This window comes from Sparus aurata, chromosome 3, assembly GCF_900880675.1.
Source record: "Sparus aurata chromosome 3, fSpaAur1.1, whole genome shotgun sequence".
Classification (NCBI taxonomy): Eukaryota; Metazoa; Chordata; class Actinopteri; order Spariformes; family Sparidae; genus Sparus; species Sparus aurata.
Window position 1 is genome coordinate 31,162,521 of NC_044189.1, and position 11,586 is coordinate 31,174,106.

General features: G+C 46.6%; 1 pseudogene; it reads right to left on the reverse strand.

Annotated features, from left to right (window-relative positions):
• Positions 1-7,429: 7,429 nt before the first annotated feature.
• LOC115578577 (uncharacterized) lies at positions 7,430-9,848 on the reverse strand (annotated as a pseudogene).
• Between the last annotated feature and the right edge of the window lie 1,738 nt (positions 9,849-11,586).

Below are 11,586 nucleotides of genomic sequence, written 5' to 3' on the forward strand. Positions count from 1 at the left end.
TGCTGCGGTGTCTGGCGTCTCACAACCCAGCCACCTGGAGTAAGAACATCATCTGGGCTGAGTATGCTCACAACACCTTGCTTTGCTCATCCACAGGAATGTCACCCTTCCAATGTGCTTACGGGTATCAACCCCCCCGTTCCCAGCCCTGGAGGATGAGGTTTGTGTTCCTGCTGCTCAGGCTTTGGTAAGATGGTGTCGCCGTACTTGGACCCGAGCCCGTCAGACGCTGCTTCGCAACTCTGCCCTGCGAAAGTCCCTAGCGGATCGTCGACGGAAGGAGGAACCAGTATACCAGCCTGGCCAGAGAGTTTGGTTGTCTGCTTGGGACCTTCCTCTCCGTGTTGAGTCCCGTAAGCTTGCTCCCCACTTCATCGGCCCCTTTCCCATCACCAAGATCATAAATCCTGCAGCCGTCCATCTCCGTCTTCCCATGCCTCTTAGAATTCATCCCACATTCCATGTTTCCCGCATTAAACCTGTCAGGGACAGCGACCCTCATGTTCTCCGATGTGCTGATTTGCAGCAGCCCCGCCCTGATTGTTCTCACCTGTGTCTGTGTCTCCCCGTCCCCTTGTGTGTTTAAGTCCTGTGCCTAGTGTCTGTCCTTGCCAGTTTGTCCTGTTGTCACGTAGAGTGTCCCAGCCTTATTCCTCGAGTTCTAAAGTCAAGCCAGCAGTTCTTAGTTTCCAGTTTAGTGTTTGCTGCCATTCTGTTTTGCCTTGCCATGTGCATTAAATTTGAGTTCTTTTCCGAACCGCTCTCTGTGTGTCAAGTTGTGCATTTGAGTCCCTGCCACTGATTCCTCTCACACAATAGATAGACATTATTTTAATCTACCTTGGAATTTACAAATGCTAACCCACTCATAACGTTTATTTTGCGTAAATCTTTGTTATTTAAGCATCATCCAAATTCAAGCTTTACCAATCAACAAGTTTACCGATTGCAGCTGAACCTTTTGACCTCCCCTTCCCCCACACTTACTGTCTGGAGTATTGCAACCCTTTTTCCTGACTTTGCCTTTACTCATTGTATTTTTGTCTGATTTAGAATTACAGGTTGAATATTAAAGTACTAACTTCACATGTCTACACCAGTAGTTTTATACATACCGTAAAAGTGCTAGTGAACAAGAGTGTGAACAAGATTTACTTTAACATTACAGAGAAAAACGTTGTTGGTATGGACATAAACCTTTATATAATGAGCTACATATTTTTTTTAACAGAATTTGAATGTAAAAATACACAGATATAAAAACAAATCTTTACCTTATAATTACAGAGAGAAACATTAGATTGCTGGTATGGACATTAACCTTTATATAAAAAGCTACATATTCAATTACAGAGTTTAAATGTAAAAGTACACATACATCTAAAACTAATCAGATTTACCTTAAAATTACAGAGAACACGTTAAATTGTTAGAATGGACTTAAACCTTTATATAACAAGCTACATATTTAATTACAGTTGAATGTATAAATACATGCAAATATAAAAATAATAAGATTTACCTTAAAATTACAGAGAAAAGTGTTAAGATTGTTAGTATGGACATAGACTTTGATATACCAGGCTACATATTTAATTACAGATCATTTCTGTCATTCTACGTGAATTTGAATGTGATTTCAGTAAACAGAAAAGATCATGTAAAATTAATATAGTATTTTTCTGTAAAAAAATGAGAAATGAATGTAGTTTGTCATTACTGTCATAATGCTTAAAATAACAGGCAGATTGTGGATTTACAGATAATGTCTGTAATTTTACAGTTTTGTACAATATTTTTAAAGAACAGAAAAACTACTGTAAAAAATAGTCAAATACTGTAAAATTAGGATTTTTTTACAGTGTGTTTTTAAGGAATTCATTGTGGCATTAAGTGCATTGGGAAAAACAAAACTGTGTGTGATCAAATAGTGATAGAATTACATTTTCATTTTCATTTATTTGCAATGAATTCAAATTCAAATTTAATTTATTTTCCATGGTTCAGAACACAGTTATCATCATAATGCTGTTGTGAGTCCAGACTTTTTGTGCAGCCAGTTGGTAAATTACTGTTAGTCACCTGTTAGTCTGCCTCCCTCAAGTCTGAAAGTAAAAAATAAAAGAGAAAATATTATGCTGTCAAATGACTGTACAGGTTAAGTAAGGTTAGTTCAAAGCAATTAACACAAGCGCATATATATTGATAAGTAAGAAAAGTTAACAAATAGTGATAGAATTCCATTTATTTGCAATGAATCCAAATCAAAATTTTTATTTAATTGCCATGGATTTCTGATTAGAACATAGTTATCATCATAATGCTGCTGTGAGTCCAGACTTGTCAGTCACCTGTTAGTCTGACTCATTCAAGTCTGAAAGTAAAAAAAACAAAGAAAAAAAACGAAACTATTACGGTTCATAGCAATTAACACGAGCATATAAATGTTGTAAAGCATTTATTGACCATTATTTACCGATTATCGTGGTTTTACTGTTGTTTTCTATTGCTCGGCCAGCGTTTTGAACTTCCGTTGTCACCACTCTCTCTGTTAAGGCACTCTAGATCAGGGCCCGTATTCACAAATACTTTTATGTTAACGTTAGGAGTACTCCTAAATCGGACAAAACGTTTTTATGTTGGAGTCGTTTCTTAAAAGTAATTCACGAAGCCGCTGAGACCTACTTTTAGCTATGAAAACATTAAACTCCTAAACTAGAAGTAACTCTCTGTTGCTATGGATGATGTCATTTAATAAGGACGCACTTAGAAGCGGTGAAAACAGTGATTGGTTGTTGAGTGACAGGGCAGCCCATTGAGAAGTCATTTAGGCTACGCAATGCAGGAAGTGAAAATAAGGAAGTTGCCTACAAGCCCATGACAAAGCCTATGAAAAGACATTGGATAAAGAAATTTATTTATGAGGAGAATTAAGTGCACAAATGTCACAGCCGCTTAGATTACTTTCTGATATCCAAAGACCTGGTAAAAGGAGCGGTAGACTGCACAATTGGACCCATTGCATTAACACAGGAGTTCTCAACCTTTTGCAAGCTGGGCCCCCCCAAAGCTGGTTCATTGCAGTTGCCCCCCCATCCGGCCTGGATAGCATGGATTGGTCAAATGCCTTCATGTCTCGTCCTCTGTCCCTCCCTCCTCCGCACGTGCACACGTCTGATCTGCTGCCGCGTTATGATCCATCCAGACCTCTGAGATCGTCAGGTACCGGTCTGCTTTCAGTCCCCAGAGTCAGAGGTAAACATGGAGAAGCAGCTTTCAGTTACTATGCGCCACATATTTGGAACAAACTCCCTGAAAATTGCAGGTCTGCTCCAACACTCACCTCTTTTAAATCAAGACTTAAAACATTTCTTTTTGCCACTGCTTTTAACTGAAGCAATTCAAGTCTTTGAACTGCATTATTACTCTGACTCTACAGTCTTGTTTCTTTTAAAGCTTCTCTATTTTAGCCTACTTGTTTTGATGTTTGTCTCTCAATGTTGTTGTGTTCTTAAAATGCTATTTTTATTTATTTTTATTATTATTATTATTATTGTTGTTTTTTTTTTAATGCAATTTTTAATGTCTTTTAAATGAAATGTTTATGTCTTTTAATGTAATTTGTGTGTGCCTGTAAAGCACTTTGAGTTGCCTTGTGTCTGAATTGTGCTATACAAATAAACTTGCCTTGCCTTGCCTTGCCTATGTTTCACTGATGCCGGAAATATTCAGCACACTCGTTCATTCTCGTTCAAGAAGACGTTCATTTGGTTACAATGGCAGAGAAAATGCAGCCAGCGTTACTTGTAACAGCTCACAGTTTCATTTGGTGCGGGACTATTTTTTTTTATATAATAAGGGCCTGGTACACTAAAAATATGTAGAAACACATTGCAGCTTATATAATCACAAACTGTACAGTGGTACAGAGGGATGAAGAGGGGTGTTGTCAGTTTTCTTTCGACTGCCTTTTTGTGTTTTGTTTTTGTTTTTTGTTTCTGATGTCTTTAAGTTATTTGCATTATCTCATGAAAATAAATAGATACTTTAATGACAAAAAAAAAATAAAAGCGGCATTTGCTTGAAAAGCTGCGTCAAACCACTCTCCATTAAAATTCGGGAATCGTGTGTTGATCCGTGCCATTTTGCAACAATGTCCAGTATATTGTAACATGCATCAAAGACAATTTGTGTATTGATGGAATGCAACTTTTTTCCGATTGACACAAAAGCCTTATTCGCACAGAACTATAACCTGGGGACCTCCAGTAATTTGTAATAATTGCGGAGGTCATCTGTGATCTTAATCCCGTGCGAATCTGCCATGTCCATAATTTGTAAAGTAAAAATTCCACTGCAAATGACCTATCATATTTCTCCAAACACAGAAGTCTTTTGATAATATTGGTCCCGTGCGAATCGGCATCTCTGTGATTTGGGGTCGTTTTTTGTTTTATCCTAAGGTTTTTTGTGTTTTCCACGCCTTTTTTCTGCCTTTTTCCCGGTCGAGAATTATGGAGGCTGCGTTGGGAATTATAAATGAAAGTTTTGACAGCATTTTGGGTGCAAATTCAGGAGGCTCATCAGAAGAGCGAAATCTCTAAAGATGATTAGATGGATTACATGCATGGCAGCATGCGGTAAGGAACATTTTTCCATCTTTCAACAGGCTCACCAGTTTATATTAAAAATATCCATATCTAACCGCTGTGCTGCTCCAACAAGGGCTCTGGTGCGATCGACCCGGGGATAATGTCAGTTAATTCGAGTTAAAACACAGACTTCGCTTATCCTGTGCGAACGCGCCTCACAAAACACAGACGTGGTGAGGTAATTTCTAAATCACTTGAGGTCCCCAGGTAATACTAGTCCCGTGCGCATTTTCCCCGTAGCCAAATATTGGATTGTTTCGGTTGGTTGGGGACATTATTGCGTCGCTCACCAACTCAACCACAACTTCAATCCCTTCGCGGTCCATCCGACATCATTTTAATAATTCCCTGTCATATAGCGTCTCCGAAACATTCGGCTGTGACTAGGTCTTAACGAGTTAGGAGTCCTCTGGACTACTTCTAAGGTCTCCCAGACTTAGGTGCTACTTTTCGGCCTAATATGTTTTATAATAATAACTCTTATTTTCAAAAATTAGGAGTCCTACAGTTATGACTGACACGGCCATTATTTTTAGGAGTTGCTCCTAAATTCGCCTGTTAGGAGCTATTTTAAGCCTTAAGATTGTTTGTGAATACAGGCCCAGACTATCACCTCTAGTGATACAAAGTGACGTTATGAGACCTGGGCTAACTGGTTAGCATCCTAAATTCAGTGGGTATCCCTACAACACAGTACATAGATTCCTTTGACATAATGTCAATCAAGACGTTGATGTCAATGACATGAGTTCATTTTTTAAATTTTTAAAGAAAAATTATGACCATATTTTACAAATAACCTCTTTGATTAAGCTTTATTGTCTGAAATTACGTGTCAGTTACTGTAATACTAATTCTACATTGATATCAATCACATAATTTTCACATTTACTTGCTAAACATCAGGGCCAGTATTCACAAAGACTTTTATCTTAACGTTAGGAGTACTCCTAAATCGGACTAAAATTTTTTATGTAGGAGTCGTTTCTTACCTACTTTTACTTATGTAAACAGTGAACTCCTAAACTCGAACTAACTCTCTGTTGCTATGGATGACGTCAATTTATAAGGACGCATTTAGAAGTGGTGACAACGGTGATTAGTTGTTGAGTGACAGGGCAGCCCATTGAAAAGTCATTTAGGCTACGCAATGCATGAAGTGAAAATAAGGAAGTTGCCTACAAGCCCATGACAAAGCCTATGAAAATCGTGTGTTGATCCGGGCCATCCAATCTCAGATTTTGAACTTTTTTGCATCCATGGCATGTCTTGTTTGTCAGTAGTGGAAAGAAAATGTTCAATATACACATTTAAGTGTTTCCGTATGCAAAGTCATGCATATGCAATTGGAGGGCCTCATTTGCATATTTACTCATCTGCAATATCAGAAAACTTGTCAAAGAAAAAATATTGTAAGTAAATAAATAATGTAAGTTCTTCTCCAGTTGTATTGTAGTATATAATAACCATAGTAAGTAGATAGTGGTCAGTATAAAATAACCATAGTTAGTAAATAGTGACTAATGATAACTTAAGGTTATTTACATAACCCCGGTTCTCTGAGTAATATGAGTGAGATGTCTCACTATGGGATGCACGCCCCTGCTGCAGCCCTCAGAAGCATTAATCTCATTACGCCGATCCTGATTGGCTGGTGAAACGTGTCCGTCCGCCTCAGGTAGTCCCGTCTACCTTAAGTAGAGCAGGCGGACGAGAGCACGTCATTCAAGATAAGCACCTCTTCTCACTCGCCCAAGCAAGAAGGGTTGTCTGGTGAGACATCTCACTCAGAGAACCGGGGTTATGTAAATAACCTTAAGTTCTCTTTCATAATATTTCGCTCGATGTCTCACTATGGGATGTGGTAGCTCCCGTATTGCCAGACAAGCTTATCTCACGTCCACCAACCTACAGGGAAAAATTACTCTATTTCTATCTGGACTGCAAAACCGCGCGTGCCACGCACGGGGCGGAGACGTCCAGCATATAGAAACGGACAAAAGTGAGAGCCGAGGACCAACTCGCTGCAGCACAGATGTCCTGAACAGAGACTCCCCTGAATAAGGCCCAGGATGCGGCCAAACCCCAAGTCGAGTGCGCTCGCATGCCCACAGGTGGCTGCAAACCCTGACTCGTATAGGACAAAGCAATCCCAGTGGGATAAGCGCTGCTTTGTGATAGGTTTCCCCTTATGAGGATTAGCTCAGGAGATGAACAGCTGATCGCTCCTCCTGAAACCATTCGTTCTGTCCATATAAGTGCGCACCGCACGTACTGGATACAACGCATGCGACCGCTGCTCTCCTGTTGAAGCAGCAAAAGCCACAAGGTCAATAGGAGAACATGAGCCCACTACCTTAGGCACAAAAGCCGGGTTGGGCTTCAAAATCATCCTTACATCCCCGGGGAAGAGCTGAGCGCATGAAGGATGAACCGAAAGCGCGTGGATGTCACTAACTCGTTTAGCCGAAGCCAGAGCCAGTAACAACACTGTCTTGAGAGACACGTGTTTCAAGTCTGCTCCCTCCAGTGGCTCAAAGGGAGGGCCTTTAAGCCCCTCCAGAACCACAGCCAGATCCCATGGTGGTACCAGTGGTCTGGACACGGGGAGAAGCCTGCGTGCTCCCTTCATGAAACAGCAAACCAGCGGGTGCTGGCTCGCAGTTTGCTTTCCAAACCCCACGTGACAGGCGGCGATTGCTGCCAAGTACACTTTAACCGTGGAGAAGGCCTTACGTTTGTCAATCAGATCCTGCAAGAATGACAATATCACTCCTACTGGACACTGAAAGGGAATGTGGCCGTTTCTGTGACACCACCCCTCAAACACTCTCCACTTACAGTCATACAGAGACCTAGTGGAGGAGGCTCGAGCACTTTGTATGGTGGAAATCACACGCTGTGAGAGTCCCACAGCTGACAGGTTGAGCCACTCAGGGACCAAGCCCACAACGCCATGCGTTCTGGGTGCGGGTGGAAAAGCGTCTCTCCCCCCTGTGATAGCAGGTCCCGCCGCAGCGGGAGCTGCCAGGGCTGAGCGCACAGGAGCCAATATATCTTCGCCAGCCAGTGCATAGCGGGCCAATGCGAAGCTATCAAAATCAGTGCGTGGCAGTGTTCCCACACTCTGAACAGAGTTGGGGGTATCAAGGCCAGGGGAGGGAACGCGTAAAGAAGCTCGTGCGGCCAGGCGTGCGCTAGTGCGTCTACGCCGAGGGGAGCATCCATGCTGCGCAGAGAGTAAAACAGCGCGCACTGCGCGTTTTTTCTCGACGCGAACAGATCCACCGCGGCCCGACCGTAACGGGCCCATATCTGTTCCACAATCTCCGGGTGTAGAGTCCACTCCCCGTATACTGGCGCCCCCCTGGACAACAAGTCCGCGCCTGTGTTCAGGGCTCCTGGGACGTGCGTCGCTCTCAGGGAGAGGAGACGACCGCAGCTCCACAGGATCAGTTTGCGTGCCAGCATGTGCAACTGACGGGAGCGTAATCCCCCTTGACGGTTGATATACGCCACCGTTGTGTTGTCCGTCCTCACCAGGACATGATGGCCCATGAGAGATGGGAGGAAATGTTTCAGGGAGAGGAACACCGCTGACAGTTCCAGAAAATTTATGTGAGTCCACACTCCAGTAGCCCCTCACAGACCGGCCCTCTTGAATTCTGCCCCAGCCCGTCAGGCTGGCGTCCGTAGTGACCACTTTCCTGGACAGGACGGAGCCCATGGGCACCCCGTGTGTCAGAAATGACGGGACTCGCCAGTGGCGTAGCACCCTGGCACAGCCCGGTGTGACCAGTACTCTCCGTGTGCCATGACGGACGGGATCCAGTCCGCATGAGGCCACCCAAAGCTGGAATTCCCTCATGTGGAGCCGACCGAGATGGACTACGAGGATGGCAGACGCCATCAGCCCGAGTAACCGAATACACAATCTGAATTGAACAGACTTGCCTGGTTGAAAAAGCGCGAGACATGCCCTGAAAGTTTTCACTCGTTCCGCCGAGAGGCGCGCCGTGAAAGTCACCGAGTCCAGGGATAATCCCAGAAAGATTATACCCTGCGCTGGAGACAGCATGCTCTTCTCCGCGTTTATCACGAAACCTAGATCAAATAGGTGTCGTATGAGAATATGCGTGTGCGCTCTGGCCTCCTGCTCCGACTGTGCCAGCAGCAGCTAGTCGTCCAGATATGTGGCCAAGCGGATGCCCTGCCATCTCAGCGGGGCTTTTGCTGCTTCCGTGCACCCCACAAACACCCTCAGGCTCAGAGACGGGCCGAAAGGGAGTACGCGGTACCCGTAACAAATCCCCTGGAAAGCCAATCTCAGATACTTTCTGTGGGGAGGATATATCAGGATGTGGAAATACGCGTCTTTCAGATCGACAGAAGTGAACCAGTCGTTCTGTCGCACAAGGCGCAGCAGTGATGCGTGCGTAAGCATCCTGAACTTGTATTTCCTGAGATATTTGTTCAGAGCACGTAGATCCAGGATAGGGCAAATACCGCTCCCCCCCGTTTGGGGACCAGAAAATACCTGGAGTAAAAACCGCTCTGACACTGTGCGGGAGGGACGACACAAATTGCTCCTTTGTTTAACAGTGAGAGGATTTCCTCCTGTAAAACGCGAGCTGAATCTCCCTGAGCCTGGGAGTGTATTATACCGGCGAATCTCGGAGGAACAGCGGCAAACTGCAGCCTGTATCCTCTCGAGATCGTCCGTAACATCCAGGGTGGAGCTGCGAGCGCGGCCCATCTCTCCCATCTGAGGGAGAGAGTGGACACACACCACAGCTCCTCCACCGTGAGAGGCCCCAGCCGCGGTGCGGTGGCGCCCTCTCTTGGCGGAGCAGTGAAAACCCCCCCGAGCGGAGCGTTGCATTCTCGCCCCAGGGGACAGCGCGGCGGCGGGGACTTCACCGCCCCCAACCCGGGGAAGGCCGCGACCTTCCGCCGAGGGGGGACAGCGGGTGTCGCCACCGCGCTGCTTATTTTGATAGTTTTGGATTTCTTTATTAGCTGCGCCCTCGACACTCGGCCTGGATGCGGCAGCGGGACACAATTTATTTTCTTTATGAAAACATGTGTGTGTACGCGTGCTTGTGGACATGAGAGAGGGGCAACCGCTGAACCCTCTGCTGTCAAATGTCCGTCTCTCCCGGCTTGCTCTGGCACGTGGGGGGCCCTCAGGTGCATGCTTGAAAGCCAAACAGGTGGAGCTGGAGAACGGGGAACTTCCAGCTGCATCACCGGTGAAGAGAGGCGCGATCAGGCGGCTCTCTTCTTCTTCCTGGCCTGGGCAGCTTGCGCGGGCTGTGCCGGCGGAGCTGCAGCCGGGGCCGAGGGCTTCTTAGACCAGCCGACCCGACCGGGCAGGGGAGGTGGGGCGGGCTGAGGCTTTGGCAGTTTAGGTATTTTAAACTGCGAGGCTTGAAAAGCAGCCTGCGCGAAGGTTTTTCGCTGTGCAGGCGGAGAAGGAGCTGGGGGCTTCCGAGGGAGACAGAGCTGGAGAGCTTCGTCTTCCTTCTTTTTGGCTTCACACCGCCGTTGCATCGAGGCCAACGCGGAACCAAAAATCCCCTCCGGGACAATGGGCATGTCCAGGACATAGTCCTTCTCTCTGTCTGACAGGTTGGCGAGGTTAAGCCACCGCGCTCGTTCCTGCAGAACCATAGTCCCCAGCGCTCTTCCTGTGGCCTGGACCGCGCAGCGTTGGACACGGAGACACAGGTCGGTGATGACCGGTATCTCCTCCCACGTGGCTGGGTCCTGAGTTTGCCCAAAATCCTTGCATAACTCTGCCTGGTAAGCCGTGAGCAGGGAGAGGACATTGAGCGCTCTGGCCAAAAGCACCGCCGCCATGTACGCCTTTTCAGTCAGAGCTGACTGAAAACAGTCGGACTTGGATGGCAGGCTGGGGCTCCGAGAGGACACCGCTGACAGCCGCGGATGAAGGTGCGCTGCAACGAGTGGCTCCATCGGAGGCATGCGGAGCAGACCCAGGCTCTCCATCGCTTCACAGTCGAGGGACGAGGCTCCGGGAATTGGGCTCCTGCTGCTGTAAGGGCGGTCTCGCCATGAGCGCGCTACCTCCTCAAGCAGCTCCGGGAAGACGGGGAGAAGTTGCTTCGTCGCACTCTTGGCCAAGGGCAATTTCTTCCCCTCGTAGCGGGATCTGGTGGTCTCAGCTACGACAGCGGGCCAGGGGATGGCCAGCCGGGCAGCGGCGCGTTTGCACACGTCGAGCATGTCCGAGCTGTGGATGGGAGAAGCTGGTGTGCTACTCTCATCTTCATCCCGAGAGACGGCGGAGGCCGCGGGCTGCGCAGCCCGGGCTGGAGTGATGAATATGTCGTCCTCTTCTTCATCCTCTGATATGAGGAGTTCCGAGGCACATAGTCCCCATAGTCCAGTTCCAGGACGTCTTCCTCCAGCAGGGGATCCGCGGCTAGGTCGAGCTGGGAGCCCTAGCTGGCGCTAGCCTCCGGCATCGCCACCGCAACGACCCCCGTCTCCTCTCCGGCTTCGACGGCGGTGCCGTCGGAAGGGAGATAGGGGTCATGTCCAGACGAGCTAGCTTGGCTGGCTAGGACATCGATAGCTAGCCGGGCGTGTTCCAGCCCCAGGCAACTCGAGCAGACCTGGTGTGGATCCTTACTCGATATCTTATCCCTGCAACGACAGAGTGGGGCTCCAGAGTCTCCGTGCCCTCTGGTGTGAGGGGTTCTAGCCTCCATTCCTCGCGAGCTGGTGTGCAGGTAAGGTAAAGTAAGAAATGAAAGGTAATAAGTGTAAAAGAGTTGCTGAAACATACTACTGGGCATCAGCTGATTGAAAAGTGCATCTACTGATTAAAGCTGTTGTCTGATGATATGAAGTATGAAAATGTAACCACAAATCTAAGAATTAAATCATATAACTAAATATGTAACAC